The sequence below is a fragment of the Zalophus californianus genome, chromosome 9 (genome assembly GCF_009762305.2).
Source record: "Zalophus californianus isolate mZalCal1 chromosome 9, mZalCal1.pri.v2, whole genome shotgun sequence".
NCBI classification, from domain to species: domain Eukaryota; kingdom Metazoa; phylum Chordata; class Mammalia; order Carnivora; family Otariidae; genus Zalophus; species Zalophus californianus.
The window spans coordinates 28,414,424-28,440,546 of record NC_045603.1 but is presented as its reverse complement, the minus strand read 5'-3'; the positions used below and the strand labels follow the sequence as shown (position 1 = coordinate 28,440,546).

Sequence of the window (26,123 nt, the reverse complement as noted above, 5' to 3'; positions counted from 1 at the left end):
TCAAATGGAAGACTTATGGAGAGATATAATAAAACAAAATTAAGTTTACATCTTCTGCTTGTTATCAGTCAAACATCAAATAACCAGAATGTTTATATATATATTGAGATAATGAGAGCAGATGTTCTAAATCTGCTTTGTCCAATGTAGGAGCCACTAACCATGCGTGGCTATTAAAATTTAAATTAATTTTAATAAGTTAAATAACATAAAAATGGCAGCTCATCAGTCACACTAACCACATTTCAAGGGCTCTATAGCCACAAGGGGCTAGTGACTATTGTATTGGGCACCACAAATAAAGAACATTTCCATCATTACAGAAAGTGCTATTGGACAGTGCTGGTCTAAAGTGTAGCTGTTGTTACCCATGTCAGCCTGCTTCTTTCTCAAGCAACTCTAGCTCTATGAAGCTGTCCTCAAGGATGAGTGGCCCCAGGGGTGTGTGTGCGTCTAAAATGAACCATGATTCTATTCTCCCCCCAAATGCTAGGAAAACCAGCAAGTCACAAATAAACACAGACTATTTATGTGGCTTCTCCTGATGTGGGAAGAGACTCAAATCTCTATGTCAATATCAGTCAACCCTCAAAACAATTTCAGCGATAAACTGGTTTATTAACAGAGCTGTGTAATAGGAAAAAAAGAGGACTGAACAGAGCATCTCTAGTTTGGGTGGGTTTGTGGATAGGGAGATCAAATGAGAGGGATTGGCCTTTGGAGATGAATTAGTTGGGGCAGCAACAAGGACACGAACCCTCCCCAGAGAGGCCATGCAAAGAAGTCAGAGGGGTCTAGGAAACACCCAGGGAATATGCTCCCTCACCTCCACCTGGGGATTTTCTTTAAGGAACCACATGGTTGCCCTGGCTGAGAGAGTGAAAATAGGGGAAAAGATGAAAAACTCAGTAGAAAGGGCTGAACATTGTTCTTACTGAATTGTCTGCCACAAATGGCCAGGCATTCCTGGACTTTTAAAGTAGGTTAATCTGAAAAGGCAGTGGTTTGGGGAACTGGAAAGCATTCAGGCCGGTATCCTCCATCTGCCACTTCCTATCTCTCTAGCATTGGTCACATTTAACTTGGACGGGCCTTAGTTTCCAACTGTATTCATTCTACAGAGGGCTAACCGTGTAGAAGGCATGGTGCTTGGGGAGGGTGACAAAGATGAATCAACAAAAAGAACTCACACAAACAGATAATCATCTAATTCCATGACAGACATATGCAGAGAGTAAGCATAGGCCTGGGGAGGTTTCCAAAGTCTTGAAAGACTGTGGTGGAGGAAGTGGTATCTGAGCTAAACCAAACCATTAAGGACAAAGAGCAGTTAGGGAACGAATAGGTGGGGTTCATGGAGAGAAGAGGGCATGAATAAAAGAATGGAGGAAAATGGATAGATGATAGATAGATGATAGATAGATGATAGATAGATAGATAGATAGAGCATTTATACTGATATTTTGAAAATCAGATCCTGTCCCAGGGTGAAGGGAGAAAGACATTTATAAAGCAAGAAACACTCTATGCCTGAACAGGTTAAGAGTTAAAGGGAGTAATGAAAAATTATTGCTTAAAAAAGAAAAAAAAAAGGAGCGGCTGGAGATACCAAATAAATCCTTTCCACTAAGAAAAGCATTTTCTTTCTTTTCCTTCTGCTTTTGCCTTTGTGTTTTATTTGCATCTGCTCAAGACAGTTGAGCAACTGTAATCAGAGAAACTCCCTTTTCTGGTCAGACAGGTTGCACCAGTGAATCTCTGATAGCAGACACACTAGGCTAGCTCTTTCAGATCTCACCAGCATCCAGCACTCCCACATATCCAAGCTTTTCCTTCCACCAGCACTGGGAATCCCTCTCCCATTACTTTTAAGATTGAGGCTAGACAATGACCTCTTTCAAATGGCCTATTCCAATGATTGAGAGACAAACTTCCTTTGGTTTACCTTAGATTTAAATACTAATGAGAACCTACAGACTCATTACTCACCTCCTTCTGATTCCAGATGTCTCTTTAGGCTCCAGTTTTTGGTGTCTAGATATCTCTTACTTGGAATTCCAGGGTCCCTGGGTGATGTTCAGAAAAGAACAACTCACTATCTGACCCCTAGAGAGACTAGCATGTGAGAGTCCCTGATGCGTTCTCCTGAGGGACTGTTCTTTCTGGAAGCAAGGGACCAGATGAGGTACTCTCATAGAGAGATGTATCCTGTCATCTCCGTTTAAATTTTTTTTGTCAACAACAAAAATAAAAACTGAAAAATACTCATTACTGACACTATTTGCCACTGGTTATTTTTGATACTTAAACAACAACTCTTCAGGCTTCCCGAAACTATTCAGAACTATATGGATTAAAAGAAAGACATGCATATTCTCCTGGGACTATTGGTGGGCAGGGAGGTGTGGAGGGACAAGGTCTGTGATCATCATCACAGCTCTACTCTCCCCAATACCACTGGCCCAGAAGCAGTAGAGACAGATCAGAATCACATTCACACGTGGGGAGGGGACTTGGGTCTACAGCAACAAATGTGAGCAACCATGGACCCACAGGCCAAATGGAGCCAATCACCTGTTTCTGTAAATTAAGTTTTACCGCAACACAGTCATACTCATTTTTTTTTAAAGATTTTATTTATTTATTTGACAGAGAGAGAGAGAGATAGCGAGAGCAGGAACACAAGCAGGGGGAGTGGGTGAGGGAGAAGCAGGCTTCCCGCGGAGCAGGGAGCCCGATGCAGGGCTCGATCCCAGGACCCCAGGATCATGACCTGAGCCGAAGGTAGACACCTAACGATGGAGCCACCCAGGCGCCCCAGTCATATTCATTTGGTTGCATATCATCTCTGGCTGCTCTCTTGCTGGGGAAGTTGAATAAATGCAACAGACACCATGTAGTCCACAAAGCCTAAAATATTTACTATCTGGCCTTTTACAAAAAGAAACTTTTGATTTGATCCAAGGCAAAGTAGAGACATGCATAGGAAAGAGTATCCTCAATATTTATCATGTTTTAGTTCATCTGACAAACACTCAGGGTTCCAGGGTGCTGGGCTCTAGGATTACAACAGGGAACAGAGCCACTAGTCTTTTGCTTTGAAAGCTTATAATTGTCTCAGGTTTTATTGTAATGGTCCCCCCCCATTTTTTTTTTCCTTCTGCTTGTGAGAAGGCACAGACAAGTATTATAATGTAGTAACAGGCATAGAATAGGGTATCAGCTAGGGTTACCAAATAAAATACAGGACTCCCAGTTAAACCCAGCAAATATGTACTAAGTTGAAATAGTAACTATGAATGAAGCCAAATGCTGTAAAATTCTCTCCCTGAATAGTGCATCAAGAGAGGGCCGAAAAGACATGCTCAATGGATTTAGTGTTTTTATCTCACTATCAAGGCAACATAAGATAATGATGGATAGAGGAGATGGACTTTAAATATTAAGACAAAGTCATCTCTAGTGTGAGATATATGTGGCATGTTATTTTTAAATGATGCTGGGGTACCTGAGTGGCTCAGTTGGTTAAGTGGAGTCAGCTTGAGATTCTCCCTCTCCCTCTGTGCCCCTGCCCCCCCACTCCTCATGCTCTCTCTCTCTCTCTCTCTCTCTCTGCCCCCTCTCCCTCTCTCTCTCTCTCTCTCAAAAAAAAAGTGATGTTAACAATTGCTCCATTTTTAAAAAATAATAATAAAAAGCAGTAATTTTTTTTTAGGATTTTATTTATTTATTTGACAGAGAGACAGCAAGAGAAGGAACACAAGCAGGGGGAGTGGGAGAGGGAGAAGCAGGCTCCCCGCTGAACAGGGAGCCCAATGCGGGGCTCGATCCCAGGACCCTGGGATCATGACCTGAGCCGAAGGCAGATGCTTAATGACTAAGCCACTCAGGTGCCCCAAAAGGAGTAATATTTTTTAAAAGGAAGAAGAAGAAAAGAAGATTCTTTCCTCCTTTCTGGTAGAAGGGAGAGAAGGAGAATCTGTACCTAATGCACGGGATAAAAAAAACAAGTTGAATAATTCATGAGTCTTGAGAAATGTAAGGAGTGCTCCTGTGTACAAGTATATATCTCCACTAAAAATGCCTGGCTTAACTAATCTGGGCTCTTAGTCTTGTGATAATAAGAAAAGAGAACGGGAGGGAGAAAATCTGGAGGTGGCTGAACTTGTCACATATCCGTAAAATCTAGACCCAGAGTGTTCTCATGGGCAGAATGGAAACCTAGCAGCATGGCAGGGAGTCCCACACAGCTAGTCCTTAGAGACAGAGACATCTGTAAGAGGAGGCATGGTGTTTGCTGTCTGAATAGATGACAGCATTAATCCTTCTCATCAAACCTCCCGGCAGTAACAGATATGTAACTCACATACAGAGATAATGTATAAAACCAAACAAAAAAAAAGAGTTTGTTGCGGGCGTTTTAAAAATCAAACCTGGACTATATTAGCTAAGTCTTAAGCAATCCCTAAATTTAAAACATAAGGGAGAAGTGGCTTGTTTTCAGGTCACCCCTGAAGGGCCTTCATCGGGTCTTCAGTTTGTCACAGTAGCAGACTGCAGATTTCTCCTCCCAAGCATTTCCCAAGAAGGATTTTCTGATTTGTCACACATGTTCCCATTCATTGGTCCAGTGCCCTGGCAGAACCAGAGATTCTAAACTTGTCCGGAAACGGGTTTCATAATTCATCATGCATACCACTCTGCCTGGCGCCGAGAGCAGTGGCCTGATCCAAGTGCATGCTCTTGGACATTCACGGTTGACTAAAGGGACCAGATTTTTGATAAACTAATGCAGGACAAAGGTGAAGAGCCTGCTAGCACAGCCCCTGTGGCTGGGACGGAGAAGGGAGTGAGGCTGCGGTGAGTGGGGGGCTCCCGGGGATGGGTGTCCCATGAGACAAAAGTGTGAGTGTGCTGGCTGAGGAAGGTTGCTCCCTGCAGCAAGGGAGGGTGTGCTAGAAGACTGGGGAGAGGCATAGAAGGATGAGAGAGGGGAGGACAGGAAGAAGGGAAAAGGGGAGCCTGGTGAGAGAGCAAATGTTCCAGGACAGATCATTTTGGAAAACACGGTGCCTGCCAGCCAGCCCAGGAAGTTCCTGTTGAGGGCCATCCTCAATCTAGGGCATCCATTAACCTTGGCTTCAACAAGGCTGGGGAAGGGGGAAGGGAAGAGATGGAAATGATGCATGGGGGCCCACATCATGCTAATGTTCTCTGAAAGCGCCAATTTGTCTACAGAGGTAAAATATTCTGAAAAGTTTCCCATTTCTACTGTGTTCATAATGATTTCAGCAGTGAGCCATCTGAATTCAAAATTAAGATTTACTTTGTTTGAAATGTTTCACCTTAGAAAGATGGAGCAGAATCATAAGAAAGGAATATGTTTAACTATTGTTGTTAAAGCTAAGTATTCAGTCAGCCTTCTTCTCCTGCTGAATATTCAAATTGGAGAGCCACAGAGGACAAAGAGAAAAATAAATGCATTTCTGATTAGCAAATGCAAATTAATGCCTGCATTCTGCCTAAATTCCTCCAATATATCCTTTTAGGTTGTTTTCTTTCATTATCACCTAGCTGGGAAACTTATGTCATTTTTTTGTCAGTAGGTGAGTGGGAGTCTCTTTGGAAATTTCCTTATTTAAAAAAAGTGTACTGGTAATTAAAGAAATGCAAATTACAGCTACAGAATAACAATTCACCTATAAAAATGGTAAAGATCCAAAACACAGATCATTCCCCGGGTTAGTATGGTTGTGACAAAAGAGAAACGCCATATAGTTTTGATGGCCTTATTAATTGATATCACAGTTTGGAAGGACAAAAACTTTAGAAATTTACCTACATTCTAAATCCTTTTGTCCCAAGAATTTTGCATCATTGGATCTACTCCTCAGGGATAGTTGCCCAACTGGTCAAAGATGTTCACTACTGAATATTTCTCAGGTGTAAAGAACTGGAAATGATTAAAATGTCCACTCTGAGAGAACTGGCTTATTAAGTTAAGGCACATCCTTTCAACAGAAATCCTAAATAGTCATTAAAGGAACAAGCTACATTTACATAGTTTGGCATATATCATGATATCATACAACCTTTGAATATATTAGATGGGGAGCGAGTCAGAGGATAGCATTATAATATGATGACGCTAATCTTATTTTAAAAAACACATCAATGGATAAGTTTCATGAATATTTTATGGGATTGTTATCCAAAGGAAATATCTGGAAGAGTTCACAATAAAGTGTAAGCAATGGTTACTTCTGGGAAGGGGCAGGTTGTGTTTGGTAGAGATGGGGGATTTGACTTTCTCTTCTAACCACACTATATTTTTCCCCCTTTTTTTTATAGGTTTGTGTTCTCTCATAACTCAAAAAATGTCAATGTATTTGTTTAGATATTTTAATTAGCTTTTTTTCAGGAAAATTCCAGGATTTACAGAGTCCTCCAAATAAGTATCATCTGAAAAGCCTAAGGTTTATCATTCAGTTCTGATCTTGCCACTTTCTTGTGATTTCTTTTTTTTACCCCAGGTTCCCCAAAGTCCCTAGAATCCATAGCATCTTCTCAATTCAGCTCCCCCCATCCGTGCTTCTTACCTTCACTATAGGTCCCTCTATCAACATCACACACAAGTTTTAGGGACTTATACAGAAAGCAGGGTAAAATTCCTGTCTTCACTTCTAAACTCTCACCTTGGCAAAACTCTGCAAATGTCATCTCCAATGGTAAAGGCTGAAGATCTACCATTCCATGAGAAACACCACTGAATCTTAAAATAGTAGAACCAGAAGGCTAACATTACCCAATTAAGTGGTTCTCTACCTCTTCTGCACAATAGGATAGCTGGAGGGGGTTTAAAAGCATACAGATGCTTGGGCTGTCCCCAGACCAACTGAAATCAAGTCTATTTTGGATGCATAGCAAGGACAGAGGCTGTTATCTAACCCTTATCAGAAAGATAAGGACATTGAGTAGCAGAGAGGATGAATGACTTGCCAAAGGTCATCCGTGTGCAGGTTAGGCGATGTGTTATTGACAAGATTTTAATTGTCTAGGATGCATGGTAATGAATAACCCAGGGAGTGAAATTAAGCATAAACTTGTTATTAAAATTAAAAAATCAGAAAACTTATTTTTTGATTCTAAGACATATATTGTTTGAAAAGTAGCATTATTGATGACTTCGCTCCTGTCAGTTCAGCATTTAAAAAAAAAAAAAAACAGATCTCAAAAAAAAAATAAAAAATAAAAATAAAAAAATAGATCTCATGCTGCCTTCAGAGTAAGTAAATAATTTCTCAGAACATTGTGTCTAAAAGAGTTTAATTGCCTTAATTGCTTGCATCAATACTCATCAGCCCATCAAATGCATTGATAGGAAGGCTCAAGAGCAGATTTAAATGTCTTAATAAAACTACATTATAAAAAATCTATCTCTGGTTATGGCTCAGCATAAATTAGGTCAGAAAGGAATTTTTAAAATCATCCCCTTATGTTTAAATCCAGGAAGCCACCAAAAATGTACTAAATTCCCAAAGGTATTAATACAAAAGACTTAAGTTTTGCTTTGTTCTGCAAACAAATCCCAGGACATTCCTAATTATTATGAATATTTTAAGAAGCCATTTTCTTATCATACAATATCATACAAATATCATACAATATCATACAAATATCATACAAATGATATTTGTATCTCAACCTTTTAATCAATGAAGAATTTGAATTCACACTGCTAAGGGCAAAGACACCCCTCCCCGCCACCCATATACATATCACTGTTGCACAGCTCAGAAATCGTTAATTGTTCAGCTTTCCCTTTAAAGGGAGTTTGAGAGCCAGAAGCTGCTATTGACTGTTTTCAGGCAAAATTCTAAAATTTCCCTTAGTGGTAGTCCCAGCTTCAAAATCTCAGATACCTGCTCCACGAAGCCTGTGCCATAGACATACTCCTAGCTAACTAACGAAAAAAATGTAGAATTAAGAGGAAAGACTCTAACCCTGTCTAACTCTTTGGGCTATCTTCCATCAAATATGTCCTTAGCGAGCCCGGGTAGTTCAGCTGGTTGAGCATCCAACTCTTGGTTTCGACTTAGATCATGATCTCAGGGTCCTGGGATCAAGCCCTGCATTGGGCTCTGTGCTCAGGGCAGAGTCTGCCTAAGATTCTCTCTCTCCCTCTTCCTGGGCAACCCCACCCCACCCCACTCACATGCTCTCTAAATAAATAAATAAATAAAATCTTAAAAAAAATATATGTCCTTAATCCAAACGCGGCTTGAGCTAGGACTAAGGGTCATAACACATGAAAGAAGGAAAACTTCATGGCACAAGCATAGCACACTTCGTTGTACACAGAGATCTGAAAGTCAGTTTCTACCACTGCCTTGATGAGCATGAATCAGCCATTCTAAAAGTACAGGAAACACTTTCATCTGCCGGTACTTCTTGTTTTTTTCAGAGAAAATATTGATCCTAATGAACTTATCAAAATCCCCCATAAACAATGTGAACAAAGCTAGATTCCATCTTTACGCAGTACTTACTCGCAGTTTCCCCTTCTTTGAGTGGGGAGACTTTAATCGCTGCCCTGGAGAATCCATCATCCTCCGGCTGTTATGTTATTTTCCAAATTCACTGTTTTTGTTAATCTTACATGAGGAAATATGAGCTTCTATTGGTATATCTGGGGCAGCCTCATTAAGTCTTCCAGAACTTTAAATTCTCCATCTTTTATTTTTCTTTCAATAATATGATAAATCCTGTGGGTCTTTGCCTGAGCTAGACAATATGACATTTATTTATTCAAAAACATTTCGCAAGAACCACTTTAAAAAGTTTTTAAACTCCTTAATAATATTATCCTAATCCATCATGTTGCTTGCTATTTGCATAGTCATTTCATTGGATAGTTTATGATAAATGGAAGTGAAAGGATTTTCCTACACTGCCATTTTTCACAAGACTCGCTTTCTCACTAGAACGACATTAGCGACAGTTTCCTCCTGAGACCCCTTCAGTTGGTCCCAACTTTCTAAAGAGACGTGGGGCTGCCTCAGCAGACCGCTGATCTTGTATACTGTCTCTGTCTTTCCCTACTCAGCTGCCCTCTCACGTTGACTCCCCGAAGACTTCGGGGAAAAAAAATGGTCACGAGGTTTCACATTCAAGTCTGTGTATCCAAGAGCACAAGTGAGCAGGATTCTGTCACAACCAAAGCTCCTAGAGTCACTGAATTTTTACTTCTTTTGTTACCTTTTCCCAAGTACCTTATGACTTTAACATGACCTGTCCAAACTTCCGAGAGCATATTCATCAAAAGGTCATGATTATTATGGGCTGAATGGCATCCCCTAAAAATTGCTATGTTGAAATCCTATCCCCCAGTACCTCAGAATATGACCGCATTTAGAGATAAGGTCTTTATAACAGTAATTAAGATAAATGAGGTCATAAGGGCGGGCCCTAATTCAGTATAGCTGGTGTCTTTATGAGAAGAGGAGATTAGACAACAGGTATGCACAAAGGGAAGTCCATTTTAAGGCAGAGAGATGACATCCATCTACAAGCAAAGGAGACAGGCCTCAGAAAAAAAAACCCGCCAACACCTCGAGCTCAGACTTCTAGCTTTCAGAACTATGACAAAATAAATCCCTATTGTTTAACCTTCTCAGTCTGTGCTGCTTTGTTAATGGTAGCTCTAACAAGCTAATACAAGCAATTTTCCCTAATTCAAGTTTGAGCAGCTATAAGGGGCTAAAGGGAAGTGTGGTAAAAAGTAAGACTAGAGAGAAAAGCTAGGTCAAGATCATATATTATCTTAAAGTTGTGGGAAGGAATCAGAATTTTACTCTAATGAGATGGAAGGGGGAGGTATGGAATCCAATAGTAAAAGATTTGGAGAGTTTGATAGAGAGGTAATGATGTAAACCAGACACGCAGTGGATTAAAAACTAAATGGGCAAGACTGTTGAATCACAGACCTGTACCTCTGAAACAAATAATACATTATATGTTTAAAAGAAGAAGAAGAAGAAGAAGAAGAAGAAGAAGAAGAAGAAGATGATAGCAGGAGGGGAAGAATGAAGGGTGGGAAATCGGAGGGGGAGACGAACCATGAGAGACGATGGACTCTGAAAAACAAACTGAGGGTTCTAGAGGGGAGGGGGGTGGGAGGATGGGTTAGCCTGGTGATGGGTATTAAGGAGGGCACGTTCTGCATGGAGCACTGGGTGTTATACGCAAACAATGATTCATGGAACACTACATCAAAAACTAATGATGTAATGTATGGTGATTAACATAAAAAAAAACTAAATGCGTAGTAAGAACTTGGACTTGGGGAGTACAGGTGATGAAACTACTAATGTCTTCCCTCTAACAACACGTGATGTTAGCTGATATTTAATACAAGAAATTAAATACAAGTTTAATGCCTTGAACTAATATAACAATTTTGCTTCCTCAATGGAAGGGGAATATAGCAGTAGCCTGAAAAATGACTTACAACTATTACCTAAATATACACAATTCTTTTCTCTTACAAAGTTCACTACTCATAGAACAAATTATAATTTCTCCACATCTTACATTTAGGATAATCTGAAAATATGTTCTCCTTGGAGAGACTGATATTTATGGATATGCACCATTTTAGTATATAGACAAGGAAAGAGTAGGTCAGGTTTTGTTTTGTTTTTGCCTTTGCCTTTGTTTGTTTTTTAGCCATCAGACATTAGGTACTCTTAGCCTTATATCCTAGTCAATGATATTTTACAAGTGAAAGCTAAAAATCATATTTGTGCTATTTTTTTCCACATCAAAACTCTCCAGTGATAATATGATTATAGATCATAATAGTGACCAGACAGTATCATTTGCTAGCCACTGCAGTCTTCGAAGACAGCACTACATTTTATAAATAGGAACCTTTGTTTCAGCTCACCTAGCTAAGAGTAGTCATACTATGACTGGGATTTCACCTGAAAATTTACAATAATAGCCAAAATCAAGTCTCCAAGTTTTACGGAGATATTGCCAGAGTATATTAAATGTTCACCATTGTTTTGCTATTTGGTTGGTTGGTTGTGGTTTAGACTGTAATTAAAATTCAGTGAGAGAGTATGCAAAATGTTTAGCATAAGGTTGGCTGGATATTCAAAAAATGTATACTGTATGAGTTACCAAATAAGTAAATGAATGTATCATAGTTAGAGCAGAAATGCAGCTGATTTTCAAGGAGACTGGAATCATGTACTAGAAAGTTGCCAGGAACTCAAACCATACCTTTTCTCTGCCTTTATTTCTGTTTTATTTTTCTCCTCCACTAACTGGCTTTTCTCTGCTCTATTCTCTTGGGTGTCCCACTGTTCTTGAGTTTAAATCTTTTTAACATGTCAGTATGTTATGATTTATAGTGTCTCTCGTTCCCGGTTCCAAATCTCTGGGATGATCTGATGGGTTCAGCTTAAATAAAGTGTCCACCCAAGATCCAATTGGCCTTGGCCAGGAGGACAGGCTTACACATGAAAAGCATGACTCCTGAGTAAATCTCCTAGGTAAATGATAGGCCAGTATCCACAGAAAAAGTAATTGTGAATTGGGTAGATAACTATAAGTATCTTCTGATAACTGGGTCAGAGGGCAGGGGATGAGTGTGGAGTGAAATTTTACTGAAAGATGAATAAATGAAAGGACATCAAAATAAGATGCAAAGAAAGATGAGAAATGATGACTTTGAATCAAAATGGAAAAAAGATTTGGAGCCAATACCACAAAAGAATAATTCATAATTCAGTGGGTCATCTTTCTGCTCATGGCCCCAAATGGATTTTGATTAGGTTCTGCCAAATACATGTTTCAAATTAATTATATTTTGGAAATCCTATTATATTGATCTCATTAAGTTTTATAAGTGACTTGTTTTCAAGATATTCATACATATAGTATACACTTACATGAAGATTAGGAAATATGTGAATTCAACCTATGAATATTTTCACATTTTGTTACTTCTTATACATTTATAAATCAAGAGTAGCACAAAAACTCACTTCAGAATACATTTTTTGACATTCTCTCATCATTGAATGGAGGATAGCTTTTTTTTTTTTAATTAGCTAAACTTGGGTTTCTGCTGAAGCAATTGAGTATCCAAGATGCTCTAGGCTACAAGCTGAAGTTTGGAAAAAATTCAACCTGCTGACTTTTATCCTCTCTTTTGGACAAGATGGCTGTGGGTAATTTGGGCCTCTGGCTATGAAACATGAACCTGTCTATCTGCATTATTAATGGATGCTTGATGAGGTAAGCTAACAGTGACTACGGTTTCTTTGCAAAAAGACCAACAGGAAATTTCTTGAGATGGAAAAAGTCAAACAGACAGAAAGATGATGATAATAACTAACATTTATAGATTGCTTATGATGTGCTATGCAATGTGGTTTATTTTATTTAATACTTACATTGGCCTATGGTATGAATACTATCATTACCTATTTTAAAGATTAGGAAATCAAGGCTTGAAGAAGTAAACTACTCAAGGTCACAGCAGCTAGGAATAGGGTGGAACTAAAATTTCATCCCAGGTACCATGACTCTAATCATCATTCTCCTATAGATCTTAATTTATACTTTACTGCATCCTTCATGTTGAGGATTAAATTCCAGGTGGAGCCAACGAGTCATAAGAGTAATGGCCCTGAAATTCCTCTCCCTGGACCAAGTCATTCCTGGATTCTTTTAAGCATGAGATGCGGAGAGGGACATAGGAGAAATGCTGCAGGATACAGATAGAATTAAAACCGGTTTATAAAATCCCCAAAACAAAACAGTTGAAAAGGTTTTATGTGTGTCTACTTCCTTATTAATATAATGCACAAATAGCATTTAGATATTACTTGCACTTCAACTGTGTCAATTGTTCTAAGCTCTAAAGCTGGAATTTCTCATTCATGGATAGGGAGAAAAGGAGCAGGGAGAAGCTGTTAGAGAGTTATGCCAAGACTATAATTAATTCTCTGCAGGAAACACCAAGGAACTATTCCATAAGAGGGGAAGACATTTCTGACCTTTCTTCCCCTCTTACTCCATAAGAGGGGAAGAGTGTTCTGGGTAGATTATAAGCCCAGATGGAAATGCGCTTACAACCTCCAACCACTTACGGTAAAATCCAGCTATGACTTCCATCCATGGTGAGATCATATTACAACTTCCTTTTGCTTTATTTTGAATAGAAATGGGCATGTTGATCCTTAATCTGTGTATGTAAGTATGGATATATAAACATAGAGATATATAAAAAATATCCTAAACAAAAAAGGAATTTGGATATTTTGCATACTTTCATCATTCCTAAATGAGATGGGCAGATATCTTATAGGTGAGCTCTCAGTGACATTGAGTATCATACTTTGAAATAATGATTATAATTTATTTTTCATCTATTTCTATGAAAAGAAATTAATAAATGGCTATTCCAAGAATTTCAGGCCATTTGTTTACTTTCCCAGTGATACACTTCCTTCACACAAGCTTGCAGATTTGCTCCTAATGTGTGAATGGGCATGAATGGGAGACACTAAATATGGGGAAAGGGAAAAAGGGTCAAAGAGATTTTCACGGGAAAGAGCAGATGGTTTGGGTCTTCGTAGTTAAAACCAAAATCCTGGACCACAAATTCTTTTAACCTTACCACAGAAGTCTTCATCAGGAATACTCTGGTATTAAATCAAAGTAAACAGCACTCATCCTCAGCCTTCCTCAAGTGCCTATCTCTTTCTACGCTGATGTACATAAACCTTCAAAAATGGAAAACATAACTAAATTGTATTACATCAAGTGTTTTCAAGGATTTGAGTACCCAAATTTGAAGAAAAAAAGACACTTGACTGTATTTATTGGCTTTTTAGCTGTGCTTCTTTGCAATATATTTTGGTGATTCCTTCTGAAACTTTTCAGTCTCCTTAAAGTTAATACGTATTGTGCTATTCCACATAAAATACGATCATTTTCAACCAAATAGTCCCATTCACTGTTTTCCCCTGTCCTTTATATTACAATTGTTATGTTTGTTACATCATCATATGGTACAATATTATACCTTTTCCTTTAAACAGTCATATGTTTTCCAAGAAATTAAGAATAAAAAAATAGTCTGTTTATGCACACCTTTTCTAAAGTTCTGAATTCCTGCCTGAGGACCTGAGTTTCTATCTGTTCTCATTTCCCCTAATTCTGAAGAATTTCTTTCAGTGTTTTTTGTTTGTTCTGTTTTTTTGTTTTGTTTTGTTTTGTTTTTGTAGCACAGGTCTGCTGGTAATTGGTTCTCTTCATTTTCTTTCATCTGCAAATGTATTTTGCTCTATTTCTTGAAGGATATTTGGATGGGGGGAAGAGGAGTATAGAATTCTGGGTTGAAATTTCATTCGTACAGCACTGTAAGCAAATTGTTACACTGTCTTCTGGATTTCGCAGTTTTTGTTGAGAAATTAGTAGAATTTGATCATTGTTCCACTATATATATAACGTGTTCTCTAGCTGCCTTCAGGACTTTCTTCCCAACTTGGATTTTCTAGCAGATTGCCTATGATGTGCATGGGTGTGGTTTTCTTTGCATTTGCCTTTTTTGGATTCACTGAGCTTCTTTTTTTGTTTTTCACCAAATTGGTGAAATTTTGGCCATTAGTTCCTAGGACATGTTCACTGCCTAATTCTTTCTTCCTTTTCCTTCTATATTTTCAATTACACATATGCTATACCTTTTTATATTGTTCCACAGGTCCCAGGATGCTATTTTTTAAAATTGTTCCTCAGATCAGATAACATATATTACAGTTTACCAATTTATTTCTCCGTTATCTCTATTCTCCTGTTAGCCTATCCAGTGTATTAAATGTCAGATTTGAAGTTTTAGTTATAGAATTTACATATGGCTCTTTGATATGGTTTCAATTTCTCTGCTGAGTTTTCTATTTTCATTTCTTGCAAACATATCTTCCTTTATTTTATTGTGCTTAGTTACATTAGTTGCTTTAAATTCCTTAGTCTGCTAGTTATTCCTTGGGTTGGTCTTGGTTGATTATCTTTTCTCTTAAGACCAGCTCATAATTTCCCAAATCCATATACATCAAGTAATTTTTAATTGTGTACTGAACATAATGGATGACCCAAGAATAATTTCTGTTGTTCTTATTTTAGTAAGCAATAATTTTGTTGCTCTCAAGCTGAAAAATGTATCTTTTGAGTGGCAACTAAAATGTAAGTTGTATTATTTTATCCTTAGTTGGACTGCTTTAAGTCTGATCCACAAATGTATAGTCCAGGAGTCAGTCTAAGACTTGGGCAGAATTTGTATACAGAATTTGGAGCTTCTCATTCCTGACTCTCTTCTCTCCTGGATTCCCTCTTCACTTTCCCAGCAGTTATGATCTCTCTCATCTCTGTCCTCTCATTTTTCAAGCCAGGACGAGTGGCGCCGCCTGTAAAAATAAGATACTCACACATGCCATTCCATCCAGCCAAGTGTCAACTTCTACCCAGAATGGGTAGAATTTTCTTCATTCTTTGTCACTCACCAGTGCTGTATATTTTCTTTAAATTTTGTCTGGAGTTATAATTATTATCTATAAGAGTAAGAGGTTACTTGGCCATATCAGAAGTCAATCTTGAGGTTATGAAATGTAGACCTGGTTCATTTTTTATTTCTTTCTTCATTTTTCTTTCCATTGCCTTGATTATAGAAATAAGCTTTGAAGAACATAGTTTGATTTTTATTGTTATTTTAGTTGTTTTCATTTCATTTTTACAAAGCGGATAGTTTCTCTCCTCAAACATATGAGGCAAATTACTAAGAGAACTGAGGTGTCTGGAGAGATTTTGATCAAAAAGAAGAAAATTTCATTCAGTAAAGTAGGAAATAATTCCAAATACATCAATGACCCACCAGATTAAATGGAAAGGTAGTCACCTTTCCACCTTTTGTAGGAAAAGAGGACCAAGAAGAATTTGGCCAGAACTCATACCCAGGTTTGAACTACTCTAAGGTTGATGCTCTTGACCCCCCATGCTATATTGAGGAAGAATATTAAAACAAAAAATGGGAAAACACTAGTTAACATGGAGGAGAGAGAGGGAGGCAATGCAGAATTTTTTCAAGAACATGAAGAAATCAGCAAAAAATATCTCTTTTTAGAAAATGGTGCTGTGTCATCTACTAACAGAAGCCAAGTTACAAGGGAGTTTCTGAATTCTAAACTTGAAATGGCAGTCTCTTTATGTAGAATTAGGCAAGGATCTTGATTATTGTAGAGAAGGAACAATGAGATATATTAAACATATTTACAGAAGAATTATTTCTCTTGGATGTCATCTTTATTGCCCCTTATTATGATCTGCTATTATTGTGAAAAATAAGGTTAAGTATTCTGACCATCTACAAGAGCCTCAGGAATGAGTCCCAAGGGTAACTGCAGTAACTTCTTTAGGAATACCTATTAGTTTATCAATAGAAAAACACTCTCTGACCACCTGTTTACACACATACTCTGCTGTTAAGTCATTGACACATTAAAGACCACATTGATGTAGGTTGACAGAAACAACTTACTGATCAACCTGAACAAGTGTTTGCATGAAATAATAATTTATACTACTCATAAGCAAAGGTAGGTGCATTCAATGTGGGGTGGCAGATACAGAGACTAGCAATTTCTTGTTTAGACAGAAAGACCTGACAAGGAAGAGCTCATTAGGGTTTCTGGAGAGTGGCTGACAGCTGAGGAGCTGTCGGCTCTGTCAAAAGACCTTTGAAAATAATTCTTGTTTTTGAATCAGAATTTTCTGAATCACCAGCAGGATGCCAGAAGCACATTGTTTGCTTCCTTGACTATTTCCTCATCCTTCAGTGTTATCAGAATTTGCCCAAAACCTTAGTTGCCTTCGAAAACTTTTGTGCTTTGGCATGCCTGCCCACAAAAAAACTGGAATTTGTTTTCTCAAAAATCCCTTTATGTGTCCTTGCTTATATTCTTGCTAATTAATGTCAGGACTTTCTTTGAAATACATGGTTACTGAGAATATGTCATCGTGTGTGTGTGTGTGTGTGTGTGTGTGTGTGTGTGTGTGTGTGTGTGTGTAAGAAAGACACATACATACAGAGAGACAGAGACTGGGAGACTGGCTGACTTTGACTTCATGTCCCTAAGATGGACATGAAGACATAAGAAATAGAGTGCTGGACTTGCAAAAAGAGAACTTACTCAAATAACTGTTGTTCAAAAACATAAAAACAAAACAAAAAAATCCCTGCAGATTGATTCACTATAGTTACATACTTTAATATTCTGCCTCTCAGATCTTCCACTTTGCATAACAGGTTCTAATTTTCTATCCCAAAATCATAATCTACTTCAAAATAGACACATGGCATTCTCAGCACCAGCATTCCCAGATTTCATGTGTATTTAATTTTAGTGTCTTATCTTCCCATGCATCTCACTCCCTGCCCCCAACATACCCACTCTCAGTATTACCCTCACAGCAGTGTTACCAGTAGCACCCACTTTGTCTTGCAACCTTGTATTTCGTGACAGATTATTCCAGCATTTAGCTGGGGTATGACTGACTACGTTCATAACTATGTTTATATGTCTTTTTGCGGGGGGGGGGGGGAAGAATGCATTAATAACAGTAACCAAGAAAGGTATAAGAATGACTATCTCCATTTTACAGTGGACAGAACTAAGACATTTTAATCTCTAGATCAAGGGGACATAGTCAATAAGAGATAAAATCTAGATTCCTACTCAGAACTGACTCCCAAACCTTTGCCTTGTCTTAACCACTCTTCTACACTGCCACCCTGAAGCAAGCCTCGCTATCCTTAGCTGATTGTTGTAGCCTCCCTGAAGTTACAGAATATATGGGACTTTGCCTCCAAGATGCAGAGTAGTTCAAGAATTCCTCCTAGGTAACCCTACCATGGCTAGATGAATTCCTTTAATGAAACCATAAAACCTCTATCTCATCTTTAGTGTGTGGTTAGCTTGATTTTCCTTCACTATCTGACTACGTCAGAGGTGTGGTAGTGGTTGAACTACTGGTCAACCTAAAACAGACAAAATCATTATTTCTACATTACAGATGAAAAAAAAAAAAATGAAGCTTAGTAGAGTCATGTGCAGCCAGGATCAAAGTCAAGGTCTACTTTTCAACAAAACTACTTGAGGATAGGAAACTTATCTTTATGTCACTCTGAGGTCCAGTCCACACCCAGTATATCTGTTGATGTGAATTACCCTAAACAACTACTTTAAGTGCAGTCTCTTTCCTGTGCCAATTTCTTTCATGCTGAGCAGAAACCCCTATGTGTTCCAACACATTCCGATTTCTTGCAACATGTCCTTCATTTCTTCCTGTATCAGTCAAAATCTCTATGACAAAAGATAGAATACTCAAAGGTTTTAGATTTTTATAGAATTACTTTTTCAGGGATGTGAGTAGGGCTAAAAACACCATGTTAGATGGAGAAGTGCCCAGGAACTAGCAACAACAGGTATCTGTAATCACCTGCTGAGCCTAAAGAGGAGAGGGAGAAGGGTGGTGTCACGGAACCAGTGGAAGTTAGAGCCTTGGAAGAGGGGCTGCCCAATTCTCTCTCCCACTCCCCTATCACCAGTCAACTGCTGGGCCCTCTGAATCCAACCAGGAGCCACAGGATAAGGAAACTGGGAACTAGAATGATTCAGAGCACAGAGGAGGACAGAGAACAACAGAAAATGGATCCAGAGAGGCAGAGAACCTCCATGTACCTCCTGTCAAAACCACCCTCCCAGTAAACAGTTTGGGCATTTTCTAGTAAAGCTAAACATATGCATACCCTACGGTGCAGCAATTCTCCTCCTCAGTATACGTCTAAGAGAAATTAGTGCACAAGTCCACCGAGCTACACGTACAGAAGTGTTCACAGCAGCTTTATTTATAATAATCAAAAACTGGAAGCAACCCAAATGTCTAACAAGAGTAGAACAGATAAACTGTGGTATATCCATAGAAGAGTATAAGCAATGAAAAAAAAACAAGCCCCTGACAAACACAACAACATGAATGAATCTCATCAATGTGATGTGAAGCTGAAAAAGCCAGACACCAAAGAGTACATACTGAATGATTCTATTTATAAAAAGTTCTAAAATAGGAAAAACCAAGCTGTGGCGATAAAAGTCAGAATAGTGTTTACCTTTTTGGTGTGTGTAGGAGGGAAGACAGAGCTGGGTATTCACTGAGAAGGGACAGGAAGGAGCCCTGGGTGGTGGTTACGTGGGTATACACACATATAAAAAATATTGAGCTGAACATTGAACACTGTTTCAAACTGTTTACACAGGTTGTATTATCTCAATTCAAGCAACAATAATGACCACCACTGCTACTATGATTACTCTTTCATGTAGCGAAGTCATTCAGAATTAGATTGTCTACCACATGTTAATAGCAAGTGATACTCAATCAGAAAACACTACCTTCTGGTTTTAAACTCCACATTCCTCACTGATCACAAAAAAAGAACAGATTATTGAAAAGCAAACAACAAAGACAAAAAAAAGCTTTCAATTCCAGAAGATATTTGGGTAGTGAACCCAACTTTCAGAGATAACAGGAAGACAGTAGGTAGTGTTTAATATTTTGAGGTGGGCAGCCCTGGGGACCCCTCACATCATGCCTGACTGGCTAATGCCTCACAGCACTGTCCTAAAATGTTACTATGTCACACAGGGTTAAAGTTTCAGAGAACTGTGACAGATAATCCATTTTTATGAAAAGTGGCCAGAAACCTTGCATGACTGATTTTCAAACATAATTTATTTTTTGCCTGGTAAATTGGGTAGAACACAGAATTGAGTGAAATTATACAAACCCTCCTGGCTTGCTGTTTTCTCATTTACTACTAGGTTGGTTTTCAATGCAATACTTATTAATATTTCTAAACAGGAGTTGCAATTACATGGCATTTTAATATCCTGACCCATAGATAAGAATTTAACAGATATCTTTGCTATGCTGCTATCTCAATGGGTCTGATCCTATGGTGAAAAAAACCACACCCTGGGAATAAATTGTTCCCCACAAGAGTGGAATTAATGTTTCTAAGTACCATGGCTCCATTTTGTAAATTGCTTCTCCATGGTATGTTCCTGGGCAACCAAAGAGAAGTATATAAAATTAAAACACAAGAGAAAAGGCAACTGGAGTCGACACTACACGAAAGCAAAGATTTTAAGGTTGCTCTCAAGACCAGAGGGGAATCAGGGCTATTATTTACACGCAATTTGCATAAACCATGAACGAAGGGCCACAGTAGACTGTAGATTCACAATACACAGCCTTTCTCTGACCTATCCCCACTCTATCTGTGAGAACTTCACCCCAAATTCCTCTCAAATCCATATGGGAGTCCGCAGGAGTCATGGAGGAGTACTCCATGAACAAACCCACAGGGCTACCATATGTCAATTTACCATTTCCCTCCTCTCTACCCAGCTCAATCTGGGCATGTCTCCTGTTGGGCCAGTACTGTTCTCTCAGCACTTATGTCTGTGCTAAAGGGCACTGTTCTCAGTTGGTGTAGACTTGTGCACAACTTTGCTGCTGATGTGTCAGTTCTCTCGAAATGTCACAGAGAGATTTTAGTGAAACTGTTGTTTGTTTTTGTTTTTGTTTTTGTTTTAGCTTCTCCATAAAATATATGACACATACAAAAATATATACATACTCTTAAATAATACTAATAAACTGAATAAATAAAGCAAGCCTCCTGTACCCACCACTCAGCTTAAGAAATAATACTTAACCATAGGTTTGAGCCTCCTCTCCATCCCTAAGCCTTGTTCTCTTCTCTGCTCCCTGCATTCACAACTAAACTTCATCCAGGACATATTATGTCAGTTATTATTGATTTTCAATGTGAAGGGAGATCTTTGTGACTTGCTTCAAAAAAGATTAGCTAGGACAGAACTAGAGGGAAGCTCAGTCTGGAGCAGCAGGGAGGCGAGTGAGGCAGCTTGCCCTAAGCATGGATCCTATAACACCACAAGTTGGACACTGAGCCTGAGGCCAGCACACTGGTGGTGAAGCCAAGTCTGATAACGCTGAGCATAAAACCTTAAGTCAGAAATGGTCCCAAGTCAATGGTGTTTCCCAGCTACTTGTAAAAGCAGAAGTAGAAATAAAAGCAGATCCTCTATGGAGAAAGATACCTTAATTTAGGTGCATGGGCATCACAGGTATTAAAACCAAACAGTCAGTTCAAAACCAAAGGACACCAAGTACCCAATAAACAATAGTTATGGACACCTGTCCCATTAAGGAAAGTTGATACTAGAATTATTAGGTAAAGAATATAAAACAGGTACGTATGAAATGTTTACAGAGATAAAGGACACGAAACACAAAACAAGCAAACAACAAGGATTATCCTCTTTTTTTTTTTTTTTTTAAGGACTTGAACCTAGAGTTTTTAAGTCCTTTTGTGTGTCAGGACATTTTTAACTACTATTTCAATTTCATTGATCTCTTAGGAGCATTCCTGTTTCTATACCTTTATGTGTCAGCTTTAATAATTATATTTTTCCACTAGATACCTATTAAAAGTTTCTAAACTTATTGAGATAGAATTGCTCATATTTTATTACATTTGTTATTTTTGCTACCTCTTTAATTACATGCTTTTCATTTATAGCACTGTTTCTTCTTTCTTTTATTACTTAAACTTTAGCTGGAGTTTTTAGTTTTTTCAAAGAATCAAAACTTTGTTTTGTTGGTCTTCTCCATCAAATGGTCATGTCCTATTTTATATGTTTCTACTCTTTCCTTTATTATCTCTGCCCTATACTTTCTTTTCTCTTACTCTGTTGCCATTTTCCAAAATTTTCCCATTGTACAATGTGCCAGGTATTAGATAAACTGACATTTGTTTTGCTTTGTCTCTACTCATTGACTTATTAACAGTGAAGGGATTTCTAAATGGCTACTGACCAGAAGAAAGTCTACTGAATATCTGTACTGTTTTGAGCATTTAGGATTCATGCTAAAGGAAAATTATGAGTTGGTTCTTCAAGACTACACATAAAAATTAAAATACAAAAGTAGGCTCCTTATATATTAGCTTACAAACTCTTTTAAGAAGTGGCTATAAACTGAGGCTAGGCATCGGAATAACCACAGGATATTTTTAAAACACACATTCCTGAGTCTTATTCTTAGATACTCTGAATGAAGTTGGGCTCAAGTATCTATATATATTTAGACTTCTCTAGGTGAATTTGGATGATCAGCCTTGTTTTGGAGCCACTGCTTTGTATTACCTTTCAAGTAATCTTGTGATCTTGTGTTCTTAGAATAAATCCCAAGTTTTGTCCTTTAGTTGTTTTTCTCCTTCATTGGTCTCAATATTGAAGTATATTTCACAAAGTCACTGTAAGCTAGTGCTTTAGGAGACAGGAGTTAAACAAAAACTCCTGCCTGACATCATCCTCCAAAACAAGGATCCCTTATTTTGTACATGATGTCCCTGACTATGCTTATTTCAGAATGAATGATAATGATAACCTTGTGAAATCAACATGTTGGACCATGTATTTCTATTTTATAAATGCAGAGTAAGTCAGGAATGCCAAATGGCAATGTCACAATCCTTCTGTTCTCTGCCAACCTATTTGCTTATGGACTCAAATATGTTGCTCTTGAAACAGATGGCTCTCCCTACTCTGCAGGTTATTACATAAGAAAGTGAGGTGCAGTGGATTTGCTATGATTTCCAGGAAGACCAGAAGAATGTCTCTGACAAGGTCCTAAGTGTAGAGGAAAGAACAGAACTTCAAAGCCAGACGTGTCTGGATTGAAATCCTGGCTCTGCCTGTTTCTGATTATGAGAACTTCAGTAACTCAGCTCATTTGGTCTCAATTTTCTCTTCTTTAAAAATGGAGATGATAATACCGCCATCATGTGCTTGTGGGAAATTTGAGTACTATGTATATAAGGTAAATGGGAAATAAAAGGTGCACAATGAAAGATTTGTTTTTTTTAGAATTCCACTTTCATCACTAAAGAAGATTTAGTAAAACTGACAATAATAATTTTTAAAAATGCTTCCATTAAAATATGTCTCTTTTCATATTCTGCTTGGTATTTTGTGCACCCTGCATCCCTGTCCTATACACAGGATGGTGTTTTCTTTACCTAAAGCTCCTGTATTGTTTTTAAATTTTTCATCTTTGTTTAAGCAAAATTTTAAGATGCTATTTGTATCAAGTGTTTTCTGAACCGCACCTCAAATATTTTACTCTCTCCATGGCTGCCACAGTCAACTCCGGGCAGGTAAAACCTGTCGGCACTCTGCCTCAGCTATACCCAGTTCTCTTATTTTCTGCCCTAAGACTTCCCTGACACCTGACATCAGATGTCTATGGAAACCTGATTGGTACCAATGCATGAACCTGGAAGACTGGCATCCTATTCGATAATCCTTAGGTCAATGCAGAGTTGAAGACAGTGGCTAAATGCCTACTTTCCTGCCCCCCACCCCCCACTGACAATTCAGACATGTATTCTCCAGGACCCTAAGAGTGCCCCATTGGGACCAAGCCTCAGTTGTCCACAGCTATGACCAACTCAAAGATGCATCCTTATTCTAGCAAATCCCTCCTTCCCCATTTCACTTTTCCCAGTCTTCAGTCATGCCCCCCGCCCCCACCCCAAGATGACATCTTTAAGTAAACTACCTTCATAAAAGATGAGTCTCAGACTCTGCTTTCTCAGCTTTAGGTAGAATCACCAAGGCCAAACAATATGGTAATCAAAATTGCTGAGTGCCTGAGCTTACAAATTACAGCAAGAATGGCTAGATTTTGTGAGAATGTGTATTCTCTCTAAGGAGTGTGTTCTGTCTTTTCTCCCTAGGCTTTCTGCTCCTCTGAAGCAAGAGAAGCTGATATGCCACTCTGGTGGGGTCTGAAATAGATCAGCCTTTGGGCCAAATGTGGAGTCAGGACCCTTCCTATGTAATACTCCACCTCTATTCTAGTAGAATTAGCTCTGAGACTCCTGTTTAACCACTTTACCCACAATATCACATTCACTCTCAAACCTAAGTTCCCCAAATCTATTTCCTACAACATCCTCTTTTGCCACCCTGTGTAAAACAAGAATATTTCCTCCCTAAAATTTTACTCAGTGTGGCTTTTATATTAGGGGGGCGATATTACCAAACACTCAGAAATAGAAAATGATGGTACCAAGTGGCACATTCTTGGCAAAATGTCCCTTTATCTTTTTCCACTCTCCTGCTAGAGGACATTCCAAGACCTGCTCTCCTCTCTCTCTGCGCTGATCCAGGGAGGGTTGTCTCTCTTGTGTTCATCTGTTTACATGTTAATAGGTGTTGTGCTTTTCCTTGGTGTATCCCTTAGGGGTGGGTGAGGAGAATTAATCTGCAAAAGAGTAGAGCCACCCATATTCTGCATATTTGGATCTGGCCTTAAAGAGATGATTACAGATGGGGTTTCCTTCACTCTAAGCTCTATTATACCCCAAATATCTTCTGTTCTCTACCAAGGCCAGCTTTCTCCTTTAATCAGCCATATGTTTTTGCTGCATTTTGTTTTGATTTTACCACAGGCAATTTCTAACCCCCTCTCCCTTCTTCCAGAAGACTGAGGCATTTTCCCGTTTGTTGTTGTTGTTTTTTAATCTTATTTCATCTCCCAATATGACCTCCCTTGTTCAACATTCCTTTTCTTTGCTCCAGCACACAGAGGCACAGAAAGAAAGAGAACCCTGGAATCAGACTGGCTTGGGTTCTAATCTGAACTGTAGTAGTAATCATCTATCATCTGTGTGATTTTGAGCAGGTGTTTCTCCTTTTCACCCCTATAAAATAAAGCTAACAATGTACATCAGGGAACCATAGAATTTGTGCTAAGGATAAATTATATGCAGAGTAAATGCTCAGGAAATGACAGTTCGTTTCTCTCCCTCCCTCCCTCCCTCCCTCCCTCCCTCCCTCTCTCTCTCTCTCTCTCTGTTAGTAGCTGTACTTTACTTGAATGTATACTCAGTCATGCCTTACTCTAGTTGTCCATGTCAGCTAAGCCTACTCTTCCCAGCCACCTCTGCTTCCTTTCTCCTGTTTTACGATCACTCTGTTTAAGAGTACCCCCTGGTCAGTTTTCAACGAATGTCCCTGGACTTCCACAAAATGTATTTTGTTACAGGACTTGTTCATTGCTGAGTAACAACAAACATTATTACCTCATACAGTTTCTGAGGGGCAGGAATCCTGGAGCATCTCAGCAGTTCTCACACAGCCTCAAACAATTGACTGGGGCTGTGGGGCATCTCGACAGCTCCCAGAGGCTGGAGGTCGTCAAACAGCACAGGCGAGTCCTGCCCTCCCAAAGCAGGGCGTTCCTAGGAAACCTTCGGGAAGCAAAACTATCAGTAAAAGGAAGGGTGTTTCCCGGCCCCCCCGCCCCAAGTTTGCGTCGCGCCTCTGCGCTTTTAAGAAAGACCTACGTTGGTACCTGTTTTCACTGACGGAAAGAAATCCGAAGAGGATTTTCACTTTTAGGGGAAAAAGCCGTTACTGTACGAATGCAGGTCTTTCGTAAAAGCGGGGTGGCATAAGCAAGCTACGTGACCCCCAAATTGTGGTTATCAGTTGCTTATTGAATTACTACTCACTCTGGGTCTACCGTCTGCCTTCTCCGACATACACAGGAAATCCCGAGCTTTGGATCACATTGTTCTAATTTGGGAAGTTCATGGTTTGAAGTTTACAGAACCTAATGGTATTTTTGCCTGGTGGAAGTCTACCCTGTCTCTGCGTAGAAACGACCTGCTTGGTAAAGCCAGGATTTTCCTCGTGGAGCCGCTTTGCGTGCATTCCAGCTGCTGAAAAATGTGCCGCGCAGATCCCGGACTCTGTGCCATCTAGTTGAACAGAGACAGCCTGGGCTTGCAACATATTCAAAGCTGATTTTAACAAGTCCCTCATCAGCTATGGGAAGACTAAGTAACTGTGATGCTGGCTGCTATCTGTTTGCTTTTCCAAATCCACTTTTAA

At 38.9% G+C, this 26,123-nt stretch overlaps 1 long non-coding RNA gene across 1 annotated transcript in view; it reads right to left on the bottom strand.

Annotated features, from left to right (window-relative positions):
• LOC113922548 overlaps positions 1–25,808 on the bottom strand; it is a 218,291-nt gene extending 192,483 nt beyond the window's left edge. Inside the window, exons 1-2 of the long non-coding RNA XR_003519982.2 lie at positions 25,742–25,808; positions 25,310–25,477 (exon numbers count right to left, since the gene is read on the bottom strand). This is a non-coding gene — a long non-coding RNA (uncharacterized LOC113922548). The remainder of the gene's footprint in view (positions 1–25,309; positions 25,478–25,741) is intronic.
• Between the last annotated feature and the right edge of the window lie 315 nt (positions 25,809–26,123).